The 10,356-nt window shown below is 47.2% G+C and overlaps 1 protein-coding gene across 5 annotated transcripts in view; it reads right to left on the bottom strand.

The window, feature by feature from the left end:
* A4GALT (alpha 1,4-galactosyltransferase (P blood group)) overlaps positions 1 to 10,356 on the bottom strand; it is a 19,502-nt gene that overhangs the window by 2,390 nt on the left and 6,756 nt on the right. Inside the window, exons 1-3 of one of the 5 annotated variants that reach the window (XR_001517364.2) lie at positions 1,541 to 2,560; positions 1,193 to 1,340; positions 1 to 59 (exon numbers count right to left, since the gene is read on the bottom strand). The gene's annotated coding sequence lies outside the window, so the exon portion shown is untranslated. Of the gene's footprint in view, positions 179 to 1,192; positions 1,341 to 1,540; positions 2,568 to 10,356 lie in introns of those variants that run through there. The other 4 variants (XR_003047949.1, XM_015593521.2, XM_006917351.3 and 1 more) reach the window with 4 other exon arrangements.

The raw sequence follows: 10,356 nt of genomic DNA, 5'->3' as shown, positions 1-10,356 counted from the left end.
GGCTCTGGTGGGCCTGGGCACTGGCACGCAAGCTCGCTCACATGCAGGACAGGTGAACCCTAGGCACGTGAGGATGCTTGCTGGGTCCCGGAGCCCTTGGCCCAGAAACGCCAGGGTCTCCTGAGCCCCTGGGCTTGTCCAGCCCCTTCCCTGGGCTGTGCTTCAACTAGACACAGGTCTGGAGGAGAAAAGAGGTTGTGCTCTATTCTGTGACCTTGGCTATTACTGCAGCCCTGGGACCCTCGCTCCCTGCTGGTGGTGTTCATGTGGCCAGCAGCCAGGAACATTCCTGGGTGCCCTGCAGATGGCTGGGAGGAACAAGATAGGCTTGGGACTCATTCCCAAGGGTGGGACTGTGTGAATGCCTGGGACGCACGGGACCCCCAGTCTGCTTCAACCACCTGTGAGACCTGGGGCAAGTCACTTAGCTCTCTGAGCCTCGATCTTCCCACCTGTAAGACAGGAACACTGGAGCCCACTAAAGGGTTGTATTCATTCATTCATTCATTCATTCACTCAAAATATGTTGACTGTCTACCATGCATTCATTCATTCATTCATTCACTCATTCACTCAATATATGTCGACTGTCTACCATGTACGCACCAGGCGACCCTCTGAGCATTTCACACATATTAACTCATTAAACCTTATAAATGGCAGTCATCACCCCCCACTTTACAGGTGAGGAAACTGAGGCACAGAGCACTCTGGTAACTTATGCAGAGTCCCATGGGGGGCAAGTGGCAAACCAGTGGTCTGAGCTCAGGCCACCTGACCCGAGTCCGCACTCTCACCCCTCCCCGGTAGAGATGGTGCGGCCAATGTGGGAATGTGCCTGGGGCTTGAGGGACTCTGCGTACACTGGCCTGGACTCCTTACTGGTCACAGAATCCTGGCCACTGCTTCCTCAGGGCACAGTGCCAGCTCCACACCCGCTATGGCCCTCAGCAACTCCAGGGGCCGGTTGTGTCATTTCTACTTTAGAGGCCAGGAATCCTGAGCAGAAAGGGGTGGAGGGACTGGGCACAGCCTAGGGGCTGAGGGGAGCCGGGGACAACCCCTCCCCCGGGACAGATGGGTCTCATGGCCTGAGAGTGGTGCCAAGAGCCTGGGACTTGACCAATCGGGCCTGGACCTCCCCCAGGGCTAAGGGTAGGGAACTTCAGCGACATCAAGGGTTAGAACTGACCAGCCTGGGCAGCCCATGGCAGCGAGGTGGGGATCTGGGCAACGTGGCAGGCCTCCTGCAGACACACCCTGGAGCATCAGCCAACCTTCTCTGGCAAGGCGAACGCGGCCGCGGCCCTTCCACATGCTCGCAGAGCCCGCAAATCCATCTGCAAAGAATAGTGAGACACAGTGAGGTGGGGCGGGGCGCAGTCCAAGGCCTGGGGCTCATTGGTTCACTGTTTAGTTCACTCCCTCAGCCCCTCAGGGAACATATTTGGCAGAAGGGAGGAGTTAGGTGCAACCCTGCCCTGGGGGAACACTCAGCCTGCCAGGAGGAGACCATTTAAAAGAGACAAGGAGGATATACTAGATGACAGCTGAAATGGAGCAGAGGCCGGCAGAATCAGGAAAAGGTGGCTTCCCAGGGGAGGTGGCACTTGATGGAGGACCAGATGGACCTCCATAGGTGCCATGGGGGCCTGCAGGCCTCCGCTCCCCAGTGCCCAGCTCAGTGCCTGGCCCATGGTAGGCACACAGGAAACCGACTCATTCTCTCATTCACTCGCTCACTCAGTGACTCACTCGGCGGCCAGAGGGACACTGAAAACGCAAGTCAGGCCACATCATGCCTCTGCTCTGGCCGCCTGATGGGGAAGGTCAGCCGGGTCCTACGTGTCCCCCGACCCCTGACTTCATGCCCCACTTCTCTCGCCATCATCTGCCCGGGCCGCCCCTGACCGCCTCGCACTTTCTCCAACCCCTCCCCCCCAAGCTGTCACCCCAGGGCCTTCGCCCCTGCTGTGGCACCCGCTCGGAACACGTTCCACGGAGCTTCAGGTAGCTCCCTCGCCTCCCTCTCACCTTCATTCAAAAACCAGCTTCTCGTGGGGCCGTCGTTAGGTGCCCCTAACATTTCAACTCCCCCCTTACTACTCCACAGCCTCCTGCTTGAGTCCGTTCGCCCCTGTTCTTATTCTAATATACTGTACATTTTTGTACTTGTTTATGCTGGTTACTTATTGGAACGTGACCCTATGGGAACAGGTATATTGTTGTGTTTTGCATGTTTTGTGCAGCACGTAGAATTGTGCCTGCCTCTTTCTTCGTGTGTGGTCCGTAAACGCTGAGGGAGTGAGCGTGTGACTGTGTATGCGAGTGAATGAGTGAGGGGCATGGGACCGAATGAAGGAGTGACCGAGTCAGGGAGTCAGCGAATGGATGAGTGACCAAATGAGTGAGGAGATTGGGGATAAGAGGCTGGGTGAGCTGCCCATGATGCCCCAGCCAGTCCCAGGTGGCAGAACCCTGGTGTGAACCAAGAACCTTGTGTTCCCCGCCCCGGGGAAAGAGGATATTCTGGTCCTGAGTATTTTTAACCCAATGTGAACCATATGGGGGCATGGACAGATAATTGGATGGAATGAGGGTCTCGGTGGCGCTGGGATGATCTGGCTCTGCCGCGGTGTGGGTGGGGGGCAGGTCTGGACCCGTTGGGGAGCCAGGATGTACCACTTGAGCCACGCCTGCCACAGATGAGGGTGCCAGACGCAAGCAACACCGTATTTGGTGTCGGAGCCCAAGACCCAGGAATAGAAACTGCATACGGGGCCAAGTTGGCCACAGCCCAATATGTATGTGACCTCAGGCCCAAAGCATGCTCCTGGCCCCCTGGAGGGGCCTTGCTGCTGGGCCCAAGTCCTGGCCCTTGTCAGACAAGCCTGGCACATCTCAGTGGCCGTCTGTCTCCTCCTACCTCCTACCTCCCAGCCTCCCACTTCCAGCCCTGCCCTGGGAAGGCATTTCCAGTCAGCACTTTAACTGTGGTCACATCCCTGCCCTAAGCCCTCTGTGGCTCCCCACTGTCAGGACCCCCCAGGACCCATCTCAGGCAGGAAGTGAGAGTGAGAAGCGCACGGATGGTGGGGACAGAGGGCCAGGACCTGACCAGACCTTTGCTGGCCTTGGCCTCTTCAGGTCCCACCTCGGGAGCACTGGCATCAGGGGACCAGGTTCCAGTGCCTAAAAAAGGCTCCCCGACCTGGCGTCGGCCACCCCTTCGTGGACAGTATCAACTTCTGCCCCTGCAGTGGGGGGCGCTCCACCTCTGACCCTCTCTGGGCTCCCGCGTCCAGCCCAGCTCAGCCCAGCGCTGGCTGACCAACCCAAACAAAACAGTCACAGAGATGGTCAGACCCGGTCCACCCTGGACCCCACCGCCATGCTGGGTGCTGACAGAGTGGTCCCCAGAACGCCAGAGCTGGGCCCTTGGAGATTCCAATGTTTCGATGGGACACAAAGGCCCAAAGAGAGAAAGGGACTCAGCCAAGGTCCAAGAGCCGCAGAGCGGGGAGGCAGCTCAGGAACTTCAGCCTCTGGCTGGGGGTAGCTCAGGGAGCCCCCCACCCATCCCATCCCTCTGCAGAACTGTCCCATCCTCTAGAGGTCTTCCCAGAGGTGATACGGAGGACCGACATCTCAGAAGTCTTGACCCAGAAAACCGTGCAGATAGGAAGGGACCTGACTCTGAACAGCTTCCTGTATTCGTTTCCTGCGGCTGAAACTTTGGAGCTTAAGACAGATGCCTCTTTTCTCACAGCTCTGGAGAGCAGAAGCCTGAAGTCAAAGTGCCGGCTGGGCCCGCTCCCTCCCGGGCTCTCAGGGAGAATCTGTTCATTGCCTCTTCCAGCTTCCAGTAGCTCTAGGCTCCTGGGCTTGTGGCCACATTCGTCCAATCTCTGCCTCCCTCTTCACCTGTCCTCCTATACGTGTCCATGCCTCCCCTCCTCTGTCTCTTATGAGACTTGTCATCGAATACATGGCCTGCCCGGGTAATCCAAGATCGTTTCCTTATTTCAAGATCTTTAACTTAATAACATCGACAAAGATCCTTTTTCCAAATGAGGTCACGTGCGTAGGTCTGGGGGTCAGGATAGGACGTATCTTGGTGCCACTATTCAACTCACCGAACCTTCACCCCCAGAAGTCTTCTATGTCTGTTGTGGAGCCTCAGAGCCACTTGTGAAGAAGAAAGCTCTGTTCTCAAGTCACAGATAAGGACACTGAGGCTTGGGGCAGGAGTGTCCCAAGAGTCACGAAACGGGTTGAAATGGAGTCATGGTTAGAACCTAGGATCTGACTCGAGCCTGAGGTTTGCCGCCTCGCCCTCTGTGCACAGATGTCTTGGAGTCTTGGCTTCAAGGTCCCCTCTGCAGAGAGGCGTTCCCTGGCCATCGGCACGAGTGGCCACCCATGACTCCCATCGCTCTCGGTCATATTACCCAGAGTGCCCTTCAGGGCCCCAGTCACGGGCCCATCCCAGAAAGTGGGCTGTGACTTGGGAGAGCAATGTGCAGGGTCTGGGGAGTGCCCGGGTCCCTTGAGGGTGAGAGATGCAGGAACTGACGGAGGGAGACGGTGAGGAAGTCCCATCAGAGGCCTCCATCAGCCCCACGGGAGCCCGGGAGCCGGCACAGCCTTCGGAAACGTCCATTCCAAAGGAGCACGCGTGCCTGTCCCCACACTGCACACGGCTGTCCTCAGGGTGGGGGGGGTGTGACCTTGGCGGGGGCCTCCCTCTGGGCAGGGACGATTCTCTCTAGGGAACGGTGCTTCTCCCCCCGACCCCAGGGAAATAAATCTCACCCCCAAGCGGCACCAGCGCCCCTGCCAGGAAGAGGACGGCTGGATCCATTACGTCCTGAGATATTTGGGGCTGGAGACAGTGGAGGACAGAGGAGGCAGCGGAGTCCACTGCATTCTTCTGCTCAGTGAGAAACCATGTGACAGGGGCAGGAGGCCCTGGTCTAGTGACGAGTGGGGTCGGTGTGTCATCTTACTTCAGCCTGACCTCCAGTGAGGGGCCAGGTGTTATTTCAGCTGATCCTAGCCCCTGCTCCCCGACGTAACTTTCTGCAAAGTTCAGTGACTTGTCCACAGGGCCACAGCTAGGGGCTCGTGTGTGCTTCCAGGTCTACTTGATCTGGCCCCTGACTTGCTATGTGGCCTCAGGCAAGTCACCTTCCTTTTCAGGGCCTCGGATTCCTTCTGCACAATGGGGAGGAGAACAGGATGAGCCACAGGCTCTCACCACAGGGCCACAGGGCAGATGCTAATCAACTTTCTCGAAAAGTCAACATCTGAGCAGATACCCAAAGCTCGTAGAAGCTCAAGGTACCTGGGAACGGAGGTTGCCAGGCCAGGAAACGGCATGGCCTATAGGATTCAACCCCAGGTCCCTCCTGACAGCTTCTGAACCTGCCACTAATTGGCTCTGTGACCTCGGGCCTGTACCTGCATCATAGCTTCTTCGTCCATAAAATTGAAGGGAGTGGGCTCTTTGGTCTTAGAACTCAGACTCTTCTTGGTGTGAAAAATCAATATCTAGAGCTTTGAAACCCTGCTTGAAGGGCCCGCTGTCCAACCCCCACCAATCTTTCAGGGCATAAACAAATATATTATTTCTACTCAAGAAGTAAGAGTGACAGTTATTAGAAGGTGATGATCCTTGTAAAAAATGGCTGTATTCAGAGCAGAGGTTACAAAATATTCCTCCCCAAAACCCCGGAGCCAGAAATCGAGCAGGCAGTGTCTTGTCCCCTGGGGAATATTACAAACAGAAAAATTCGAGAGGCAAAGACTTCTTTTTCCAGTAAAAATAAGGCAGTAATAAGGAATAAGGCAGATTCTTGGTTCAGAATCTTATTACCTCTTCTACCAAGCAACAGTGGAAAGACAGAAGAAACCACAAGCTATAGCTTTAGGCAAACTAGGGGCAAGAAAAACCCATAAACTCCAAGTCACATGTAAGTGTGGCCCAAAGCAGCTGCGGCAGTGGGGTGGACAGGAACGGGGTGCGGGGGGGGCCCATCTGAATTAAGGGGGGGGCTCACAGCTGGAGGCAGGTTGCCTCTTGAACCAGGTTGGATTCTCAGAGGCAAAAGAGAAGTGAATCCAGCGAAGGGCCATATTTAAAAGGAACAAGAGGTCACAGAGCCAATTAGTGGCAGAGAAGGGAGCTTTTCATCAGAGAAACCTAGAGAACTACCCTGGCCTCTCCCCATTTGGACCAAAACCTCCTGTTAATGATGGGTCCGGGAAGATTCGACCAATTCAAATACAGAAACAAATTTTATTACAGGAGTAAACACACAGATGCTACAAGAAGGAAACAAAAAGGAACACCAACGTTCCCGGATGTATGTAGACAACTCACTATACAGATATGGTCCCCAGAGAAAGAAAAATTCGAATCCAAAATCCCAGCATGAATTTAAAACAAAACAAACAAACAAACAAACAAAAAACAAACACCACTTGAGGAAACAAATTTTATTACAGGAGTAAACACACAGATGCTACAAGAAGGAAACAAAAAGGAACACCAACGTTCCCGGATGTATGTAGACAACTCACTATACAGATATGGTCCCCAGAGAAAGAAAAATTCGAATCCAAAATCCCAGCATGAATTTAAAACAAACAAAACAAACAAACAAACAAACAAAAAACACCACTTGAAAAAGTCATTCTAGCTTGAAGGAAGACCAAAGAGCAGAAATACAAGAACTGGAAGAGAAATGGGTTAGACGATGTGACGACAAGGCGTGAGCATGACATGCCAGAACTGACGGATCTCAGGAAAGGGCTGGGAAAAAAAAAAAAAAGAAAGAAAAAAAGACAGAAACATTTCAGAAGTGAAGACCAAACTAGAAGAAATATAAGGGAGAAGAGACTCCATACCAAGTATAATAAAAGATAATGGAGATTAAAAATGAGAAAAGTGAACAAAATCAAACAGAAATGATGAAGGAAATCAAAGAATTCAAGAAGAAAAACAGGGAAGACACGTAAAGGAGATCCAACAAATGTAGAGCTGGAGTTTCTAAAGAAGAAAACTAAAACGATCCGACAGGATAAATATTTCAAATGATAACTCAGGAAAACTTTTCTGAAATGGGGAAGACTTGATTTCATGAATTGCAAACGTACGCCATGTATTAGAGAACAGTGACCCAGAAAGGTAAATCCCAGGGTACGTTCTAGTAACGTGAATGGACTTTAGAGATACAAAAATAAATCTCTGGCAACTACACAAAAAGATGAAGCTACCCACGAAGGAAGAGAATCAGGCTGGCATCAGATTTCTCAGCAGCTAAATCTAGGGATGGAAGATACTGAAACGATACTTCCGGGATCGCCAAGGACAGAAAGTGTGAGCTATATATATTAATCCGTGAATATAAAGGTCACACGCCAATTGTTTTGAAGTATAAGGACTTAGGCATTATTGTTCCAAAGAGGAGAGCTGAGGAATAAGCTTCGACCAACCAAATGGTTGAATAACTTCGGTGAGGTCTGGATATATTTAACCACAGATTGAAAAATGAAATAAGGATCGCAGAGTAAAATGGCATGTCATATAGTCAGATAATGCAAAAATGATACGAATAACAAAAAGTCGGTAGGGGAAAAAGTTGGAAAGGAGGTGGAAATCAGAACTAGCTTAGTGGTTGCCTCATCTTTAATCGCTAGGGATAAAAGCTAAAATATCAAATAGTATAAGTTTAGGCATATTTAAAGTACACAGGTGACCGATAAGAAGGATAATACTACCCTATTTTACTGACTCTAATAAGATGAATTGTTAAGCACTGGTAAAAAATTTTAAAAGCTGCCAATTAAACGATATCACATTGCTTTTTAATTATATAGAATTTTTATTTCAAAAGAATTGTTTAGTCAGATTTCTAAATCGCCTAGCACTCCTATGCCTACATAAGAAGTAAAAAAGTAAAATAAATTAGGTAACGTGTTCCTGAAACTTTGTCACTGTTAAAATCCAATTCTTCGGAATAACCTCAACTCAATGCCATCGTAACCTGCCTTTTCCATACAGTATCATCCCCTGTACCATCCAGTGTGGGTGATGCAATCTTTCTTAAAAGACTGCTTCACGACTGTCTCCCGAATTTTCTTCCTAGACACCTCTTCTTCAGGTTTTCATGTCATTGCACGGGAAGGCAATGTCCACTGTCATGAACACCACCTGACTGAGAGCTTCCAGAGGCATTAGCGCGAAAAAAGAAAAAAGCCTTAGAATCTGTCGATACAGTATCAGCTAAAATGGAGCCAGTGACAAGAGAAAGGGGAGCAGGGAGAAAGAGGAAACGAGTTAAATTTATTGTTCATAGAAGAGAAACAATAGATACTGTTCAAAGAAAGAAGGAAGTAGGACTATTACATAGAGATATAAATATAAATGTAACCACTAGAACAAAACTAACAGCTGTCCTAAATATCAGAAGGACTGCAGTTAAAAAAAGGTGAAAACAGACCACACAGTGAAATAATAAAGAATATAGCCCTCCCACATGCACAAAGACACATATATGTACATACATATGACAAAGATCAGACACCTGCCACGCCAATAAATATAACCAAGTTTAACTCACTGACCTTAAAAAAAATTTTTTTTGTTTAGATCCCAAGCAAAACCAAGTCTATCGTGTTTCCAAGAGCCACACATCCAACAAAGTGATTTAGAATGGTTAGAAGCGAAAGACGAGCAAAGGTATAAACGCAAATACAAACAGAAACAAAGCCATAATGCGAACATTAGACAATGGAAATTCAAGCTGAACATCACTAAATAAACTACACAAGGGCCATTAACAATGCTAAATGGTATAATTCACGAGGCACCAAATAACACTACAGTAATTTTCGGAAAGAAGAAATTACCGGGATGCTAGTATAAATAGATCGGAACACACTAATAAGAGATTTTAATTCACCTTTCTCAGCCTAAGAAACATTAAGTAGATCAAATATAAATACAAATTCAGAAGATCTAAATAAAATAATCAGTAAGGTACTGCAATATATCAAATTCTCTATGCTAATAATAGATAACATACTTTCTTTTCAGTAGCTGATAGAACATTCGTGAAAATTGAAAACCTCAACAACATTCAAAAACAAAAAATACAGACATTTATGCTCACAAGGCAGAATGACTAGAAATTAATTTAAAAGTCTGGAAATTAAAAAAAAAACCTCTCTTGGAGAATTCTTGAGTCAAAAGGGAAATACAAACTGAATTTGTAGAATTTCTGAAAAATGACCATAATCAAAATACCATTAATCCAAATTTGTAGGATATACCTGCAGCAATAATCAGAAAAAAACATATAGCCTCCAATACATATAACAATTACAATAGAACGGATAAAAATACATAAAGCACCAGAGTAAAAACATTAGAAAAGAACCGTGAGATAAATACAATAAAGAAAGAATAAAGATTAAAACAGAAATAAATTAGGAGACAGATAAGCAGTAGAACTGGAAAATACGGCAAAAAGCTGGTTCCTTGGGAAAAATTTTAATAAAATATATAAATTACCATTAACCTAATCAAGAAAAAAAGAGAGTGGGGAATTGGGGAGAAAACACCCAGTTGTAAACTAAGAAATGCCAAATGGGAAGGTAACCAAAGAAGCAGAGAGAAAAAAATGTAAATCAAAAGATAGTATTTTGCAAATAAAATTTAAAACCTGAAAAAAATTTCTAGACAAATATAATAAATCAAGACTGTTCCTGGAAGAGATAGATTGTCTAGACAGGCCAACTTTCACATAAGAAATCGAATTATAAAAGAGCAGTAAGAAACAAAAGCACCACAGCAAGATATTTTTAGAAAAAAATCCTAGGGAACATATCACAGAAAATCCCAGTGCTTTTTAAAGTGTTCAATAGTAAAATATAAGAGAGAAAACTTTAAAAAAACTTTAAAAGTATAACAGATATGAAAACCTGAAAAAGACTGCATAAGACACCCTACCGATCAATGTCATTTATGAATATTATTGTAAAAATCCTAAATAAAACATAAGCAAATGGAATTCAGCAGCACATTAAAAGAATACATCACCAAAACTAAGTGGGGTTTATTCCCAGAACGGTAGGATGATTTGATATTAGGAAATCAATAATATTATTTATCATATTTATAGATCTAAGGAGAAAAAATCACAGTCATCCCCAGAGATGCTAAAAAAACATTTGACAAAATTTCCAATACTATTTCTGGATAAATTAGCCATCAATGGACACTTCCTTAACAAATTATTATTATTATATAAAATTATTATATATTATTATCAAAGACAGAAACCATCT

The sequence above is a fragment of the Pteropus alecto genome, unplaced genomic scaffold, assembly GCF_000325575.1.
Source record: "Pteropus alecto unplaced genomic scaffold, ASM32557v1 scaffold157, whole genome shotgun sequence".
NCBI classification, from domain to species: Eukaryota; Metazoa; Chordata; class Mammalia; order Chiroptera; family Pteropodidae; genus Pteropus; species Pteropus alecto.
The sequence above is the reverse complement of the archived record's forward strand: the minus strand, read 5'-3'. Positions and strand labels throughout refer to the sequence as shown.